Source organism: Geotrypetes seraphini, chromosome 8 (assembly GCF_902459505.1).
Source record: "Geotrypetes seraphini chromosome 8, aGeoSer1.1, whole genome shotgun sequence".
NCBI lineage: Eukaryota > Metazoa > Chordata > Amphibia > Gymnophiona > Dermophiidae > Geotrypetes > Geotrypetes seraphini.
This window is the reverse complement of record NC_047091.1, coordinates 100,408,218-100,422,803: the sequence shown is the minus strand read 5'-3', so window position 1 is coordinate 100,422,803 and position 14,586 is coordinate 100,408,218. Positions and strand designations below refer to the sequence as shown.

The 14,586-nt window shown below is 42.8% G+C and overlaps 1 protein-coding gene across 1 annotated transcript in view; it reads left to right on the top strand.

The window, feature by feature from the left end:
* The first annotated feature begins 464 nt into the window (after positions 1-464).
* PDE4C (phosphodiesterase 4C) overlaps positions 465-14,586 on the top strand; it is a 707,892-nt gene continuing 693,770 nt past the window's right edge. Inside the window, exon 1 of the mRNA XM_033954582.1 lies at positions 465-579. The gene's annotated coding sequence lies outside the window, so the exon portion shown is untranslated. The remainder of the gene's footprint in view (positions 580-14,586) is intronic.

Here is a 14,586-nt window from a genome sequence, read left to right as displayed (position 1 = left end):
GTTTTCTTGTGCTAGAAAAAAAAAAAAAAAAGAAGAGGGAGAGGGGAAAGAAACATGTATGAAAAGTCTCCCAGGACAACCATTACACAAGATAATCCTGGGCAGGGAGAACTGGAAATTGGTCAAATCTTGCCGCTGTCCCCCTGCCTGACTTCCGTGCTTCACTTTAATTGTAGGTTTGTTTGTTTTACATAGTTACAAAATAGATTATTGAGTGTATGGTAGAATAATACTGGGGAATACATTTGTAAAACTGCAGGAATGCCCCTTGCACAGCCATGCCTCTCTTGGCCTCACTTTGCCGTGGACTGGCACGGACAGGGTTAAGAAAGGCACTTAGCCTCGCAGAAAGTCTGCAGTTCTCCTGGGCAAGCAAGAGTTAAGGAAGGCCAGGACTGAGGAAGTGTAACTGAATGTTAATAATGCAGCTTCCAGTGGTGGAGTTAGTGCTGTGCGACCCATGCATTCATGAGAGTGGCCATGGCCGGGCACAGCTAGGCACGACTCTTGCCCCCCCCCGAGCCCTACTGTGCAGAAGGGACAGGTCTTCCGCTGCTCCCCCCTCCCTGAGGTCTGCCGGTAAGTACCCTGCAGAAGCTGGGATATCTCATCTGTTAAAAACTAGAAAAGGAGAAGGGGGGGGGGGGGTATAATGGTGTCCATAGTGCTGAAAGTTTGCCCAGATGCGAGAAAAGTGCAGACTTGCATTCACCTGCCTCAGACTTGGGCAAAGGTACCTGGCTCAGAACTGCTGCGGGGAACCTCATTTGGGATGGAAAGAAGGGACAGCCCGATTCCACCTGGGGTCTGTGTCTATACACCAGCAGAGAGTTTCAAGTTTCTTTATTTTTGATATACCATCTATCAAGCCAGTGTAGAATAAAATGAGGGGAAATCAAAAGAAGCAAATTAAAAGAAATATCTTATCAAATGTTAAAAATACTGGACAAGTTCACATTGACGTACATGGAACAAAAAGGGAACTGGGGGAGGGAAAGTTTTTAAATACATCGAAGTGAAGTGATAAGGGTGGGGGGAGGTAAATGGAGACTGGAGAGATTGGGGACAGCCTCGATGGGTCTCATCTGCAGTTCTATCGTATCTTTCTAAGTCACGGTTTGCCGCCTGGAGAGAGAGAGAGAGGGAAAGTCTGTAGCTCTGCTCAGATGGTCGGAGTCCCTCACCTAGAAAGGGCAAACAGGCGCAGAAGTGTCCATGGCACGGTCGTGAACGCTCACCAGGGCACAGAGGAAACTGTCTGGAGTTTCTTTACTAGTCAAAGACAGCTTTCGCTGAAAGGTCTGGGATGGGAACAGACTGGACAAGATTTACTGAAATCTGTGGACGGGGCCCCCTGAGCATTTTCTTTACCATGAGAAAAAAATGCTTTTTCTCTTTCTCTCTCTCTCTCATTTTGTGGGAGAGAAATTTATATTTCCCGTTTCATAATGTCTTTTGAAAGGTCATTAAACGAGCTGTAGGTGATCTTCTTTCATTGGGCTAACTTCCTACATCTGTGGCTGACCTTTCAGCTTTCTCATGTCTTCATCAGATCAGGATAAGTTTTGTAAGCTAGTCATAGAGGTAGGAAGTAAGTTCAGTAAAAAGAAGCCTTTATTTCGACATATGTATGTGGTCTAACCTGGTAAACACAATACAGTACTTTGCTGGCTGAAATAATGAAATCCTAGACAAAAAATGTTTTATTTTTCCCCTTAATTAAAAATTACAGGTAACCTGTGGGTACAGGTCACTGTGGCTGAAGACTAATTCAGTCTCACCACCATCACAAACATATATATATATATATATATATATATATATATACACACACACACACACCCTATTTCAATTTCAAGAGCAAAAGGCATGGACTGGAACATCCCTTGAAGGCTTCCAAACAGAGCCAACCCCTCTCTAAAAAAAGATCATTTATAATACTTAAGGTGACCTTGAGTGTGGCCTCCAATACTTCCATCTCATTTGCCGATGATGTCAGTGAGTGCTGATATCAGGTCCACATTGCTGTCAGCAGCAGGAACAGGGTGAGGGACAGCACTTACTAAGCCTGAAAAAAATTTAGAGGGAAACTCAGTGAGTCATGCTCACAGGTTCCCCAGGAAGTGAAGTGAATACAGATGCCAAGTTACTCAGTTCCAGGCTGGATATTTTGGGACAGTCCTGGATTTCTGCCCACCCCATCCTGGTGCATTATGGGACTTCTAGCACTGGACAGGATCAAGCACTACAAATCCCACACTATTGTCGGATGGAAATTCAAAACCAGAAATACCCTAAAATCTCCAGCCATGACTTCTCTGATTGAGATTATTTAGGACTAAGCTGACAGGGTACTTGTGGGCACCTGCTTCATAGTTTTTAGGACATACTGTTGACAAGTGGGCACCTGCTTCATAGATTTTAGGTTATACTGACAAGTAGTGTGGTGTGATGGCTTGAAGTTGTCCATATTGAAAGTTGTCACGACAGCTCAAAGAGAGTACACTTCCCCCTCCCCATTTGCGGTTTTCACATTCGCGGTTTCACAAATTTGCGATTTTTTTTTGGGGGGGGGAACCCATATTTTATCATGCTCCTGCCTCTCTCCCGCCTTCCCCCCGGCATCCCGGTCTTACCTGGTGGTCTAGCAGGTTTTCAGGGCAGGAGCGATCTTCCTACGCTCCTGCCCCATGTAGATCGCCAATAGGAAATGGCTGCCTTGAGCTCCCACCGTGGTCTCGAGAGACTACGGGAAAACTACGCTTTCCTGTGTCTGCACTCGATTGTCCACCTCACAATCGCATACAGATGCAGGAAAGTGCTTTGCGTGAGGTTACAGCAGTGAGGCGGACAACGTTCCAGAATGTAAGGTAACCAATGGAAGCAGTACAGCTTGTGCGTGTGTCCGGTGCTGGAGGAGGTGAGAGCTGAAGGCGATTGCGGATGTGACCACCGGACACTTAAGACACACGTTTTCCATAAAGAATCATTCTTTATAATACCGAGGGCCTCAAATAGTACTTGGTGGGCCACGAGTTTGAAACCACTGGTGTAGTCTGAATAATTCCACTAGCCGGGATGCCCTGAAGCTGATATATAAACATAGAAACATAGAAACATAGAAATTGACGGCAGAAAAGGGCCATAGCCCATCGAGTCTGCCCATACCAATGATTCACTCCCTGATTCTTACTCTCCTAGAGATCCCACATGAATATCCCATTTTCTCTTGAAATCTAACACGCTGCTGGCCTCAATCACCCGCTGAGGCAGCTCGTTCCAATGATCGACCACCCTTTCGGTGAAGAAGTACTTCCTAGCATCACCCCGAAATTTCCCTCCCCTGATTTTTAGCGAGTGTCCTCTGGTTACCGAGGGCCCTGTAAGACTGAAGATATCATCTTTCACCTCTATACGCCCAGTAATATACTGGCCCTAAGCACGGGAAGTTTAACACACACCATGGCTTCTGGGCATAATTTTCTGCACTATTCTGGCTGAAGGGGGGCTGATACTCAGAATGTGGGAGGCAGCCCACATAAGTCCTATGGTCGTTGTTGATCCCAATACAATACAGTGTCTTTATATACTGCAATTTTCTGCAAGGAATCTATGCAATTTACAATAAGATTTAGCAGTGGCATAGGAAGGGGGGTGCGGTCTGCCCTAGGCATGGTTTTCCTAAGGGTGCGGCAACACACCTCTTCCTCTCTGCCCCCCCCCCCCCGCCCACTCACTGCCCCTCTCCTTGCTGCACATGCCCCTTGCCTTCCCCCATACCTTTTTGGCCTAGGAAGTGATGTCAAAGGGGGATACGGGGAAAGGGAAGGGGGCACGTGCATGATGGGAGAGGGGCCCCTCACCTTTACTATGCCACTGAGATTTAGATAAAGTTCTTGAGTTACATTGTTAGAAGGAGAGTTGGTTTTAGAAGGAAGGAGTGAATGATACGAACAAGGCTATAGAGAGAAGAGATATGTCTTTAGTTTCTTCTGGAATTCAAGATAGGTGGTGGGTTGTCTTAGGTGTGTTGGCAGTTTGTTCCAAATGAGAAGTCCATATCTTCTTCCGTCGCACTTGTTGAGGTGATGGGAAGGATAGCTTTTTGCGTTGCGACGTGTGTGAATTGAAGGAGTGTGGGATTTTAATATCAGAAGTTAGCCCCTCTGAGTTTTCTCTACAGATCACTTTGTGAACCCTGCAGGCTGTCTTGAACTCTCTTTTTCATCGGCAGTCAGTGCAGTTGTTCTTACAGTGGACTCGCCCTCTTGTATCAATTCCTCTTGAGGCTGTTTCCAGCGACTGGCATTGAATATCCAGTTTTACTTCTGTCTGTGGCAATTTAGCAGGTTAAGCCAATATTCAGCACTAACTGGCTAAGTTCACAGCGGTCAGATAGGCCTGCTTTTTATGTGGCCTATCTTGACCAATAAACTTAGCCAGTTTAATCCTGAATATTTGCAATTAACTAGCTAGCTGCTAATAGAGAAAACTAGCTGACTTGTGCTAAATGTTAGTGGTTAGCCGGCTATTTAACCAGCCAGGAGCCATTCCTGGTCAGCTAAATATCTCTGAATATTGGGGGAAAGGAGTTTAGTGCACCAGATACATTGAGAAAAATGCAGAGACTGTGCACTGCTCATTTAAATGCAATAGTAATGAAGGCATGAGCTATTAAAACCTTACATAACATAACATAAAATCCATTTCTAGACCACATCACTTTTAAGTTCTATGCAGTTTACAAAAGATTAGATAGGAATACATAATCAAAAATAATTAGGAGCCTAGAAGCCCAAGAACTTAGAAAATAAGTAAGTCTTCAACTGTCTCCTAAAATGCAAATATGAGACAGACGTCAATAGTAAAGGTTTAAACTTCTTATCCCAGATTGCAACCTGGTATGAAAGCATCCGATATCTTTTTAGTTTGCAACTTTTCGCTGATGGAAAAATCAGAAGAGCTTTAGAGCTTCGAGGTGGCAATTCCATAATCTATACACCCAGGGCCAGCTTAACCTCTGGTCCAAGGCAGTGGCACTAAAGGGCACCAGAAGCCCAGGGCCGTGATGTCACCAGCCCATATGTTAACCTACCAACACTTTCCTCCTCCTCCCTATTCTGATACTGCTGCCTATTCCCAGCAGGGTGTGGCCTTATGGGCCACCTGCCCCAGAGGCTAGGGGGTGGGGCATGGACTGGTGGCTGAACATCAGAGCACTTTAATCTCTCGAGTCGACCCTGTATACACCCTCAGTTTTCTGCACTTTACACTCAGAAAGGATTAAAATAATGGCACATACACACACTTGTGCTCATATTCCAACAGAAATGCAAAAATTCTGTTCGGCAAATACCTGCTTAACCAGAGCTGCCAATTTTTCTGGTTCCAGGAGGGAGACTTTTTGGCCACTCCTGATTTTTAACTCACATTGTAAGTCAGTATGCTATTTGTGAAATGGTATCACGAGTGGAGTATCTGACTTATTTATACCAAAATATTGGATTGGATTTATTATTTGATTTACTACTATTGGCATAAGTATTTAGCAGTATGCAATAAAAAATCTTATTAAAATACAATACAGTCCCTTCAAAAAAATCTATTAAAAAAACAATAAAACAATAGTTCAAATTAACAGAACCAAGTCAATCATTGCTAAATCCTATAGTCACAGTTTGCTTCCATAATATTGCTGAAATAATTCTGTTTTCAACAGCTTACAAAATGACAAATATGACAAACCATCAAAGAATTTGTCAAAGAATTCCATAACGCAGGACCTAGATAATATTCTTGATTACTAGGTGTGTGTGTGTGTGGGGGGGAAATAATTGCTTATTAATATCTGTAAGTTTATTGTGCTTTTTTTGTAATATTATATGTGCATGAATTATTTGCATACATAATTGTAGTTTGAAAATTTAATAAAGATTTAAAAAAAAAAAAAAAAAGGAAAAAGCTCTGCTTCTTAAGAGAGACAACTTTATGATACTTAAGCCTGGCAATGAAAACAGCTCTTTGCTAGAAGAGCGCAAGGATCTCTGTTGACTATGGGCTCCTTTTACTAAGGTGCGCTAGCTTTTTTAGCACATGCAGTAGATTAGCGCGTGCTAACCCCGCGCTACGCGGTGAGAACTAATGCCAGCTCAATGCTGGCCTTAGCGTCTAGCGCACGTGGTATTGTAGCGTGCGCTATTCCACACGTTAATGCCCTAACACAGCTTAGTAAAAGGAGCCCTATACCTTACCAACTTAATTGTCAAATACAATGAAGATTTCAAATGCCAAGCCTTGCATCCTACCAAAGTAAATTGTTCTAAGTACAGGCCTTTTATTATAGCTCTTCAATTCTTCTGGTTGTTATATTGTCTTTCTATCTTCAATCAAAGACCTCAGAAACACCACTCCTCTGTCCCATATATTCAGTATTTTTACGGAGAGACTTATGTGTTAAATCCTCATAGGTCAAGGTTGCAAATTCTAAAGCTATATTCTTACTATTCCCAACTGAAAAAAGTTGTTTGTATTTTATTTATTCTACTAGTCTTTAAGCCCGTTACATTAACGGGTGCTAGAATAGATGTGTCTGTCTGTCTTTCTTTCTGTCTCTCTTTCCTTGGCCACTGTCTGTCTGTCTGTCTTTCTGTCTCTCTCTCCCTCTCCTTGGCCGCTCTCTGTGTGTCTGTCTATCTTTCTGTCTCTTTCTCTCCTTGGCCACTGTCTGTGTGTCTTTCTGTCTCTTTCTATCTCTCTCTCTCCTTGGCTGCTGTCTGTGTGTCTTTTTGTCTTTTTCTCTCTCTCACTCCTTGGCCGTTGTCTGTGTGTCTTTATGTCTTTCTGTCTCTCTCTCTCCTTGGCCGCTGTCTGTGTGTCTTTCTGTCTCTTTCTCTCTTGTTGGCCACTGTCTGTGTGTCTTTCTGTCTCTCTCCTTGGCCACTGTCTGTGTGTCTTTCTGTCTCTTTCTCTCTCTCTCGGCTGCTGTCTGTCTTTCTCTTTCTCCCCTTGGCCACTGTCTTTGTGTCTTTCTGTCTCTTTCTTTCTTTCTCTCTCTCTCTCTTTCCTTAGCCACTGTCTGTGTGGCTGTCTTTTTCTGTCTCTTTCTCTCTCTTCTTGGCAGCTGTCTGTGTGGCTGTCTGTCTTTCTGTCTCTTTCCCTCCCTCTCCTCCCCTGCGGCAGCGCCACCAGCCTCCAGCACAAATACACAAATGCTCATCCTCGACTCGCCCAACAAACAAATTCAGAGGTAAAGGGGTGTTGGTTCGCCACCGAGCGGGCAGAGAGCGCGGCTCCTGCAAGCTGCAACGGTGCTCTGACCCAGATGGGAGAGTGGAGGCAGAGGAGAAGGCCGTGCGACCAGGGAGCGGCAGTGGTTGTGGTTTTCCCTCCCCTAGCTCCGTAGCTCAGTCGCTGCCGCCTCCTTCTCTCCCTGATGTCAGCCCCGAATGTGTGCACGTGCTGCATCCTTTAACTTTCTGCTGGCCACGAAGCTACAGATGTACAGAGCCACGAAAATTGAAGTGCGCATGCATGCTAAGAGAATTATTATAGTGGATATTGTTTATTCCTTATTCATATTCCTTATCTTAATAGTAGTTAGTCTACCAATATGCAGTAGCCGATGATGGCCAACGTTTCATGATCCACTGATCATTTCTTCAAGGCTCTGTTTTACGTCCTCAGTGTGAGGTCACTGTCCGCGTCGGCATCAGCGTTCTCTCTGATGTCACTTCCGGGATCCGTGCCGGGATCCGACATCGGTTCACCCTTTTGATGTCACTTCCAAGGCACGGATCCCGGGAGTGACATCAGAGAGAGTGCTGATGCCGACGCGGACAGCAACCTCGCACCAAGGACGTAAAACAGAACTCTGAAGAAATAATCAGTGGATCATGAAACGTTGGCCATCGTCAGCTACATATTAATTCTGTGAGGCAGCTGAATTAAAGCTAGCATCACGTTATAAAGTTTCACTCCATTTTAAAGCAAAGATAAGTAATGCCTGCTTGTTTTTGATTATGAATTTTTCGCTTAGAATTATTTTTAAGTTACATTGAGGGGTTGTTTTGCCTATGATAGACTATTGGAGGAGAGCTAATGAGCTATTTAAGCTCCACTTCATAGCTCCAGAGCAACATTTGTCCTGCAGCTTCTGAGGCATTTTCCGCCATTGTATGTGTACTTATGTAGTTCATTTAAGAAAAAGTATATATTTAAAGACTAAAAGGGGTTAAGCTTTTGAGCATTTATGCTCCCAGCGCATATTTAATACTGGAAGTTTAGCTATTTATTTATTTGGATATTTTTCTCCAGCTACTCTTCATTTTCGTTTTGTCATACAATAAAATCAACATACATACACAATAGTACACAACCCTTAAAATGCATGTAACATATAACGAATTGCAATACAATCTTAAATCTTCTCCACCCTAATAACTTGATACAGCAATGTCACAATTTTGTCTATAACATTCAATTATTCTTCTGGATATTTCATATGATAAAATAAATTCCGCTTCAATAGTTTTTAAAACATAAAAATATTTTCTTGCTTTCTGATATAAGATGGAAGTTTATTCCATTCCTTGGGGCCAGAACAGGAAATAATCCCTGATCGCACTGACTGTAGTCCAAGAAAGAGAGTATTGCAGTAGTCTAACCTAATTGATATGAATGCATGTGTCAACTTTGTAAGGCTTTTCTGTTCAAGGATCGGTTTTAGTTGATGCAACGTTCACAATTGGCAAAAACTTGTCTTTACAATGTAATTCATATGAGGACTAAAGCTCAAACTAGAGTCGCAGTGAACACCCAATATTGTTAATTCTGAACAAAACTGAATCTTTGAACCCTGGATCTCAGGAAAGACTCACATCACTGTTTCAATAGTTAAGAACCAAATTGTGCTCTATTAACCAATTGTTCAATTGATTTAATTTTCTATTTATATCACTCATAGCTCGATCATGATCTTCTCCTAAAAAGAAGAGTAACTGAATATCATTAGCGAAAAAAATGGAAAGTATCCTCCCAAGCATTGAGTAGCCTTGCCTGAGATGCAAGGTACAAATTAAAGAGTACAGGGGATAACTGCATAATCAAGTTGTGAAAAAAAATTGTATAGTCCATTTCTAGTGGCCCTGTAATTAGGGTTACCATATGGCTCCAGAAAATGGAGGACGAATTGAGACATCCTGATTTTATTCCATTGCTTTCATGGGGCACAGCATTTTTTAAAACGCACATATTAGGAAACTGTATTCTGAACTTCAACACACAACTCTAAAGTATGGCTTAGTACATCAGTCTTTCAGTGGTGTGTCTATGAAGAAAATGGTCAAGTACACCAGTAACATACCAAGGGTGGGAGTGGTCTGCAGCCAATAAGAGGGTGTATCAATATTCTCTCTATGCTGCATGGCCATAAGGCCATACACCTTTTTTTAAAAGTGCCACATGGTAAGGTCATCAGGACTTAAATGCAATAGTACCTCCCTCCTGCTGTCACCCTGTTGCTGCTGTTTCTGCTTCTCTAAATTAACAGCAGCAGCTGCAAAACAGGTGAAGCCATCACAGGGCCACACTCTTCATATGTGTGACTGCTGGTCTTGACCTCTCTGACATCACTTCCTCTTCCAGGGCAGAAGTAAACTATAAAGTTAGGTCCAGAAAATAGTGTAGACCTGGACTGTGATGTGATGGTTCTTTCCTAACGAAGGTTTAACATTGTATTGATTAAAGAGAAATATATTCTTTATAGTGTTCTCTAAGAGGTCTATATGGTCCTTCAGCCAACTTGTATGGTACCTACTTTCTCTAATGCCTTCTTGATTATTCAGCCTGGTAAACCTCCTTGTAGTGGTAGCCATGTTAAAATGCTGCACCTTGTGCCATCTTGCGTAAATTATATTTCACTAAGAGTTCCTTCACCTGCAACTGTGGGCATGCAGAGACTTGTGCAGATTACAAGATACTTTGGAAGGGAATCTGAGCACCAGACCAGGTTCATTTGTCTGAAAGAGCTCTTTTCTGCATCATCTGTGTTCCAGGTTACGGGACACAAATCACGATCCATCTTGGAAAAGGGGGGAGGGGCAGGGAAACAGTGCAAGAGGTGATACCCTCTGTTCAGCTTGCTGCATACTTACCCAAAACCTGGTCCTTTCTTCCAATTGTGGAAGACCTACTCTAAGAGGATGCATTCCTCACAGCAGGGCCTTCTAAAGATACTTAGTAATATGGGCATGAGTGTCTATGGTGATGGGTCTAAGATTGTCTTTATTGAATGGGTTTTATCTTTCCTATTAGGAAATGGAGTTCTTTTTTGTTTATTTTGTTTACTGTTTTTATTATATTCTTATTGTAAACTGCCTAGATCCGATGAAGAGTGGCAGAATATCAAGTTCTTTTAATAAACATAAACATGAATACTGTATCTCACTTTTTATGAAGAGACTGAAAATATAGTTTTATGAGAAGACTTTTAATCCTAAAAGGATTTGAGTTGGGCTGTCAGTATTGAGGTCAGACTGGAACCCTGCCTTGTTGAGTTGTGTGTGTAAATGGGTTGTTATAGATAGGGCAGCTATTTTTAGTATTTTAATCAAGTTTCAAGTTTATTAAAAATTTGATAAAACGCTAATCATAAATTCCCATGCATTTTAGACATGCTTTGAGCTTTGGGTGAGGCATTATATCAAATTTGATAAAGTAAATAAAGTAAGGAACAAGACTTCAGGAAAAAAATCTATTGTAAAGTAAATTTGTACTTAGCAGTATATGATAAACCTTAGTAATACGAGGGGCTGCTGAAAAGTTCTCAGCCCAACCAAGAAGAGAATGAAGTGGAGCCATGAAACCTACAAGTTATTCCACACTTTTGGTTTCATTTATAAAAAAAGTATGGAATAACTTGTAAGTTTCATGGTTCCACATCATTCTTGTCTTGGTTGAGCTGAGAACTTTTCAGCAGCCCCTCGTATAAATAGACCATACAAGGATTAGTTTGGTGGGAGAAAGGGAAAAGGTTTCATAAAAGTATCATTGACATATATAGATTCACCAAACAAAGAATACATTTTCAAAGGACCATATTACCACACCTAATTATCAAATGATAAAAGGATATCTAAATGATTTGGAAAGTTGCTAAGGTACAACTTACATTAGTTCAGTACAGGATTTACAGTCTATACAGAACTGTGTGAAATGCAGAAATTAATTTTTGAGTACCAAGGCTTTGCTTTAGAAAAGATCTACCGGTATTTTCTCTGTCTTGTAAGAGATTTCACAAAACCCTGGTCACAGGCCAGCCTCTTGTTGATCTATGCACAGGGCCACTGAGAGAAAATCCGGGCCCTGGTACAAAGATTTTTGAGATGATGTGTTTAAGGGTGGTACCCGAAATGAAATATAGAACATAGAAATTTACCGTATTGCTATTAAGAATTTTGTTAGCGGTTCTAAAGTTAGGACAATTTTGCTATTGTCTTTCGACTCTCTCAAAAACGTAGACAAAAAGGCACATAGGGCTCCTTTTACTAAGGTTTTAGTGTGTGCACTACAATGCCGCGCTAAACGCTAATGCCTCCATAGAGCTTGCGTTAGTATTTTTCATTTAGTGCGGGGCTTGCGTGCGCTAATCTTCAGCGTGCGCAAAAAACGCTAGCGCACCTTGGTAAAAGGAGCCCATAATATCAGTGGGTCCTTTATGCTACAAATACAGCATTTACAGGGAAATTTACTTGTGGAATTATTTCTTCTTCGCTGTCCTGTAAAGTCTTCTTTGCAGTCCACGATGAATCAGGGTGGCTCACGTCCCATTTTCTTCTTTCTCTCGGGATTCGGTGGGAAAGCACGGAGGAGTAATCCAAGCAATAAGTTTGAATCTAGGAATGAACACGTGAGAACACTCGTTGATAGTCACTTTCACAAGATTTTGTTTGCTGAATCTTGAATGCACCGTATTATGTCACTCAAAGTATTTTATCATTGTCACGGTCTTCTATTGCTTCGCGCTCACTCAATGCTTCGCAATCTTATACGCAAAAGTTCTCGTGCCATTCTGTGTCTTAGTTTGTAAGGACGACTCCTCTTGAGACAATGACACGTTTCGGTTTTTGTGATGTTTCTTGGGCTTTCTTGGGCCCCCTTGAGCTTCATAGGCCCTGGAGCGATGTGCACCGGCTGCACCCCCTCTTCTCTGGCCAGTCTATGCATTGTATTCTTCCTTCATGATCTACAGCACTGATGGTGCGGTGCGTGCTGTGAAGCCCCACACCCACAGTGTCCTTTCAAGCTTGCCTGGGATTGATATTGTATCTTTCGTTGGAACACACAAGAGAGTCTCAGATTTCACAGCTGTGCTGAGTGACAGTTCGGCCTCTGGCTCCTCCTCCCTAAAATCATATGCACCACTAGAAGTCGCTATGAGGGCAAGATTATAGACCGGTTCATTTTCTCCATACAGTCTGATTCCGTCCTAGTTTTATTTTTGCTCATGTCTGAATTTACAGTTTCTTTATTTTAAAAGAATCAGTTCTGCTAGGGCCAGTTCAACCATTGAATGACTGTGTTTTTTTGCACATGATGACCCCACTTTTCAGCCCCTACTGACTTATGCAAATGAGTCCCCACAATGAGATCTCCCTTTGCACCCCTTCAGCCTGCCCCCTGAGTACTGACATGCCAAATTCAGAAATGCATTGAAAACTCATTTTAAAAAAATCGATTTAGGGAACTGACTTTGGGGATTACGGGATGACAGAAACTTCCTTTGTTAAAGTGTGAGTGGATGATAGTCCTGTTGTGATTGTCTCTTTCCTATTTTAAATGAATTTACATTTCCTCCAATATGGTTTTGATTTATTTTAATATTGTAAACTAGTCTTTAAGCCCGTTATATTAACGGGTGCTAGAATAGATTTGTGTGTCTGTCTTTCTTTCTGTCTCTCTCTCCTTGGCCGCTGTATGTCTGTCTGTCTTTTTTTGCTGTCTGTCTCATTGGCCGCTAAATGTTTGTCTGTCTTTGTTTTGGTGTCTGTCTCTTTTAATCTTTCTCTGTAGCCCCTGTCTTTTTTTTCTGTTTGTCTCTCTCTCCTTGTCTAAAGTTGTTGTTTTTTTTCTTTAAATCTGTCTCTTTAAACCCCTGCTCTTCTGTGTGGATTTTTGACTATCACCCACTGTCTATCTCTTTGGCTGCTGTCTGTATTTCTTACTTTTGGTCTCTCTGTCTGTGTTTGTTTTGGTGTTTGTCTCTTTGGCTGCTGTATGTGAGGGGGGGGGAGGGTTCTGTGGCTCTCTCTCTTTGTCCACTGTTTTTTATTTGTTTGTTTCTTTCAGTCTTTCTCTATTGCTCCTTGTCTTTAAGGGTTGTTTTTTTTCCTGTGTGTCTCTCTCTCAGTGTGTGTATGGAGGTATCATATCTGTCACCTACCTTTTTTTGTGTAATAACGGAAGTTTCACAGAGTAAGTTGTTTGAATTATTTCCCCTCCATTTCCCTCCCCCCACACTACTTCCCTGTGCAGCAGCAGCATTTCCCCTACCCCCCTTTCCCTTCCCGCGGTCTGTCGGGCTCCCTTAGTCCCATTCCGCCCTCCCCTTCCCTTTCCACGGTCCCGACAAACCTGCGACTCCAGCAGCCTCTGCAGCACTGTATACACGTTGCTTCGGGGCCTTCTACTGCCCTGATTTGCTCTGCCGCGTCTCTGATGATGTCATCATGGACGTGTGAGAGTAAATCAGGGCAGTAGAAGGCCCCAAAGCAGCATGTGTATGGTGCTGCAGGCTGCTGAAGTTGGGACCGTGGGAAGGGAAGGGGGGGCGGGAAGGGCCTAAGTGAGCCGGTCGGATCACGGGAAGGAAGGAGAAACTGATTAGTCTGTACTGCCGACTTTGCTGTGCTGGAGCTGAAAGAGCCTGAAGCCGCAAGTGTGGGGCCATTTCTGCAGCCGTGAAGTGGAGAGGTGGCGAGTAGGGAGGCTTGTCTGGCGCGCATGCGCACTCCTACCACCACAGCCCGACAGAACAGGGATCAGGGAAGCACGCGGTGAGAATGCGCATGCGCGCTTAGCATTTTATTATTATAGATGCTTTAACCTGCTGCTAAATTAAAGGTAGGAAAAGTGATGGGGCCAGATGGTGTACATCCAGGGTGCTGAAGGAACTTAGGGAAGTTCTGGTGGCTCCGCTGACTGACCTTTTCCAATGTTTCTCTAGAGTCAGGAGTAGTACCAGAGGACTGGAGAAGAGCGGATGTGGTCCCTCTCCACAAAAATGGAAGTAAGGAAGAAGTAGGGAATTATAGGTCGGTAAGTTTGACTTCTGTGGTAAGCAAATTACTGGAAACGCTAAGAAATGTAAGGTCATGCATTTGGGCTCCAGAAATATGAGAAACTGGTACAGTTTAGGGACTGAAGAACATATGTGTACGACAGAAGACTTGGACTTGGGTATGATTCTATGAGAGGATCTTAAGGTGGCCAACCAGGTTGAAAAGGTGACAGTGAAAGCTAGAAGGATGCTAGGGTGCACAGAAAGAGGCATGGCCTCATTTAGAATATTGTGTGTAATTCTGGAGGCTG